Source organism: Lynx canadensis, chromosome F1 (genome assembly GCF_007474595.2).
Source record: "Lynx canadensis isolate LIC74 chromosome F1, mLynCan4.pri.v2, whole genome shotgun sequence".
In the NCBI taxonomy this organism is placed as follows: domain Eukaryota; kingdom Metazoa; phylum Chordata; class Mammalia; order Carnivora; family Felidae; genus Lynx; species Lynx canadensis.
In genome coordinates, this window is record NC_044319.2 from 1,569,706 (window position 1) to 1,574,992 (window position 5,287).

The window sequence follows — 5,287 nt, forward strand, 5'->3', positions numbered from 1 at the left end:
AAGAGAGCCCATTCCTGCCCCCGGTGAAGTTCCTAAACTCTCTCCTGTAGATGCCGACTGCAGTTCGGATTTAGGGCTTTGCTAGACCGGGGGCGCCTGGGTGGCTCAGTGGGTTAAGCGTCTGACTCTTGATTTCCGCTCAGGTCACGATCTCACGGTTCCTGAGTTCAAACCCCGTGTGGGGCTCAATGCTGACAGTGCAGAGCCTGCTTGGGATTCTCTGTCTCTCTCTGTGTCGTATTTTATTTATGATTTATTATTTATTTATTTCACAAGCTTAAAAAAAAAAAAAAAAAAAAGACTTTGCTAGACCAAGCAATAGCTGTAGAGGGGGTAGGACAACGAGTTTGCCCTAGACTCCTGCCCTGTGGCGGGCCGCAACAGCTGCGGTGCCCCAAGTTAAAGACAGAGTAACAAACCTTCCCGAAGGACAGAAGGTCACCAGTTAACCCCGTGCGAACGAGGGTGTATGCAGTATCAGTCCGTCAGCTGGTCGGCTGGCTGGCTTTTTAAACAACAACATGCGGTGACGCTGACAGCAGCTAACGCTGGGAGCGCGCCTGTTTTCAGAGAGGGTCTCCAAGGCATCCCTGCGAGGTACGTTCCGTTGTTACCCTCACTTTACAGATGAAGACACTGAGGCGGAGAGGGGCTGGGAGCTTGTCCGAGGTGACAGAGTCCATTAGGTGGTGGGGTCCTCCAAACCCAGGGTAGCTGCCTCCAGGTGCCCCCGGAACCGGAGCCTCGACCTTGTCTCCCGAGGGCCCGTCAGGAAGTTGCGTGCCGGACACCACGTGACGGCAGTGCCGGGACCCCACGCAGGGGGCGTGTCTCTGGAAGGGCCGAGACAGGTCCACGCACATGCCGCGAGGACGGGACCAAGAAGGAATGCTCCCTCCCCCTAGTTTTAGGGGAGCAGGACACGGTCCGACTTCAAAGGGGATGTAGCCCGTGACCTTGGTACGAAAGATGGGAGCTGGCCCCAGGGGAACAGGATGGTGTCATTGTTGACTAAAGTACAGACTTTATTTGGAATCGCCAGCGTTTAATTAAGCATTCGTGGAGGCGGGGAGATTGCAGTTTGTCTGGGAACCATCATCACGGTGGATTGGTTTGCGAAACCACCACCGCGGTCATGACCTAGAACTGTTCCCCGCCCCCACCCCTGCTACCAGCTGCACGGTGGTATTTAACACACGAATAAGGGAAGAGTCTTTATTTTTCATTGTTGGCGACACTTCAAGTTGCTATTTCCACAACAGGGGCTCTTAGGGCCCGCAGGCCTTCAGGGAGACCGTAGACGGAAGTCCACATCAGTGCGTGTGGTTTCCTTTGCAGCCCCTGTATGTTACTCTCTGCACTTAAAATACCGTCCCGAGAAAGGCTGCATAGGCCTCGCTGCCTAAAAAGGTCCGTGGCACAAAAAGGTGAAGAACCCCCGGATCGACTGTGCCCAGAGCTTCTCCGGAGTAGATATATTACATTCGTTTTCATAACAAGTAGAATTTTGCTCTTAACAGATATCCAATTATGATCTTACAATAGATTAATTGGACCAAAGAAAAACTGATGGACGACTCAATTGTCTTTGTGGATTTCTTGGATATAAACAAGCCTCACAGAAAAAAGTTCTATCAGAGCACCAGCGACTATGAGAAACTGGCCAGTGTACTGAGTGAATTCCAAATGAAGCTGAGTTTATCATCCTCGGAGGTACAGACACGCACCATGTGAAATCGGAGCAGTGCTGTACTTGTGTGCGCGCGCGTGCGCGTGTGTGTGTGCCCGCGAGTGTAAGAAGGAGCAGGGGAAGGGTGTGCACCCCCATCAGGCGGACCATTGGAACTGCAGGTTTCCACGGCTCCGTCCTGGCTGGCTTCCGCTAGCAGGGCGCCTTGTAAGCCAGGTGCACGACTCAGGCTGTGGGGGCTGCGGGGTCAGGGCGAGAGGAGCTGAGAAATGCAGGAGAGGCCAAGGCCGCTTCGGGAACAGCCCCCCTTACGTCGCGGTCGTGGGCAGAATGGTGTCGGCACAGAGGTGCCCTCCAAGTCACAGACGCCGTGACCCATTTCCTGGGAACCCCCCTCCCCGCCCCATGTCCCGCCCCGAACAGAGCAGTGGAGGCACAACCTGGATGCTGTTGCTTCCCCGCTCCTCCTCCCTCCAACCCATACCCCCTCCTCCTCCGCCCTCACCTCCTCCTCCCAGCCAGAACCTCCCTCCCACCCCTCCTCCTCCCTCCAGCCCATACCCCCTCCTCCCCCTCCTTTCTCCAGCCTATACCTTCACCTCCTCCCCCTTCCTCTCTTCCTCCCCCTTCCTCTCTTCCTCCCCCTCCTCCTCTCTCCAACCCATACCCCTCCTCCTCCTCCCTCTCCTCCTCCTCCCAGCCAGAACCTCCCTCCCACCCCTCCTCCTCCCTCCAGCCCAAACCCCCCTCCTCCCCCTCCTTTCTCCAGCCTATACTTTCTCCTCCTCCTCCTTCCTCTCTTCCTCCCCCTTCCTCTCTTCCTCCCCCTTCCTCTCTTCCTCCCCCTCCTCCTCTCTCCAACCCATACCCCCTCCTCCTCCTCCCTCTCCTCCTCCTCCCAGCCAGAACCTCCCTCCCACCCCTCCTCCTCCCTCCAGCCCAAACCCCCCTCCTCCCCCTCCTTTCTCCAGCCTATACCTTCTCCTCCTTCCTCTCTTCCTCCCCCTTCCTCTCTTCCTCCCCCTCCTCCTCTCTCCAACCCATACCCCCTCCTCCTCCTCCCTCTCCTCCTCCTCCCAGCCAGAACCTCCCTCCCACCCCTCCTCCCTCCCCCCAGCCCAAACCCCCCTCCTCCCCTTCCTTTCTCCAGCCTATACTTCTCCTCCTTCCTCTCTTCCTCCCCCTCCCTCTCTTCCTCCCCTCCTCCTCTCTCCACCCATACCCCCTCCTCCTCCGCCCTCTCCTCGCCGCCTTCCAGGCAGAACCTCCCTCCCCACCCCCTCCTCACTCCCTCCAGCCCAAAACCCACCGCCTCCCCCTCCTTTTCCTCCAGCCTACTACCTTCGTCCGTCCTCATCCGTCCTCTCTTCCTCCCCCTCCTCCTCTCTCCCAGCCCATACGCCCCTCCTTCTCCTCCCCTCACTCCTCCTTCCAGCCAGAAAACTCCCTCCCACCCCTCCTCCTCCCTCCAGGCCCAAACCCCCCTCCTCCCCTCCTTTTTTCCAGCCTATACCTGCTCCTCCTTCCTCTCTTCCTCCCCCTTACTTCTCTTCCTCCCCCTCCTCCTCTCTGCGGCAACCCATACCCCTCCTCCTCCTCCTCCTCCCTCTCCTCCTTCCAGCTAGAACCTCCCGCCCACCCCTCCTCCTCCCTCCAGCCCAAACCCCCCTCCTCCCCCTCCTTTTTCCAGCCTATACCTTCTCCTCCTCCTCCTTCCTCTCTTCCTCCCCCTCCTCCTCTCTCCAACCCATACCCCCTCCTCCTCCTCCCTCTCCTCCTCCTTCCAGGCAGAACCTCCCTCCCACCCCTCCTCCTCCCTCCAGCCCAAACCCCCCTCCTCCCCCTCCTTTCTCCAGCCTATACCTTCTCCTCCTCCTCCTTCCTCTCTTCCTCCTTCCTCTCCTCCCTCCAGCCCATACCCCCTCCTCCTCCTCCCTCTCCTCCTCCTTCCAGCCAGAAACTCCCTCCCACCCCTCCTCCTCCCTCCAGCCCAAACCCCCCTCCTCCCCCTCCTTTTTGCCAGCCTATACCTTCTCCTCCTTCCTCTCTTCCTTCCCCTTCTTCTCTTCCTCCCCCTCCTCCTCTCTCCAACCCATACCCCTCCTCCTCCGCCTCCTCCCCTCTCCTCCTTCCAGCTAGAACCTCCCTCCCACCCCTCCTCCTCCCCCCAGCCCAAACCCCCCCTCCTCCCCCTCCTTTCTCCAGCCTATACCTTCTCCTCCTTCCTCTCTTCCTCCCCCTTCCTCTCTTCCTCCCCCTCCTCCTCTCTCCAACCCATACCCCCTCCTCCTCCTCCCTCTCCTCCTCCTTCCAGGCAGAACCTCCCTCCCACCCCTCCTCCTCCCTCCAGCCCAAACCCCCCTCCTCCCCCTCCTTTCTCCAGCCTATACCTTCTCCTCCTCCTCCTTCCTCTCTTCCTCCCCCTCCTCCTCTCTCCAGCCCATACCCCCTCCTCCTCCTCCCTCTCCTCCTCCTTCCAGCCAGAACCTCCCTCCCACCCCTCCTCCTCCCTCCAGCCCAAACCCCCCTCCTCCCCCTCCTTTTTCCAGCCTATACCTTCTCCTCCTTCCTCTCTTCCTCCCCCTTCTTCTCTTCCTCCCCCTCCTCCTCTCTCCAACCCATACCCCCTCCTCCTCCTCCTCCTCCCTCTCTCCTTCCAGCTAGAACCTCCTCCCACCCCTCCACTCCCTACCCCCAGCCCAAACCCCCCTCCTCCCCCGCCTTTCTCCAGCCTATACCTTCTCCTCCCTCCTCCTCCTTCCTCCCCTTCTTCTCTTCCTCCCCCTCCTCCTCTCTCCAACCCATACCCCCTCCTCCTCCTCCTCCTCCCTCTCCTCCTTCCAGCTAGAACCTCCCTCCCACCCCCTCCTCCTCCCTCCAGCCCAACCCCCTCCTCCCCCCTCCTTTCTCCAGCCATATACCTTCTCCTCCTTCCTCTCTTCCTCCCCTTCCTCTCTTCCTCCCCCTCCTCCTCTCTCCAACCCATAACCCCCTCCGCCTCCTCCCTCTCCTCCTCCTCCCAGCCAGAACCTCGCCTCCCACCCCTCCTCCTCCCTCCAGCCCATCCCCCCTCCTCCCCCTCCTTTCTCCAGCCGATACCTTCTCCTCCTTCCTCTCTTCCTCCCCCTTCCTCTCTTCCTCCCCTCCCCCTCCTCCTCTCTCCACCCATACCCCCCCTCCTCCTCCCTCTCCTCCTCCTCCCAGCCAAACCTCCCGCCCACCCCTCCTCCTCCTCGCAGCCCAAACCCCCCTCCTCCCCTCCTGTCTCCAGCCTAGACCTTCTCCGTCCTCCTCCTTCCGTCTCGCCTCCCCTTCCTCTCTTCCTCCCCCTCCTCCTCTCTCCAGCCTGAACCCCCCTCCTCCCCCTCCTCCTCCCTCCAGCACCTATCGATATCCCCCCCGGCATGCCCACAGGAACACTGACGTAGGGACAGGCCTCATCACACACACGTTTCCCTTCCACACGTGTGACCCAGTTGACAGGATTGGAGAATATTGAGTCTCACTCCTGGTCCCTGTATGTACAGCTGCAGTGAACACGTGGTTTGCCTGTGCCTCCAAGCAGTTTTCTTGTCCCCTTTCCTCTCCCAGACTTCT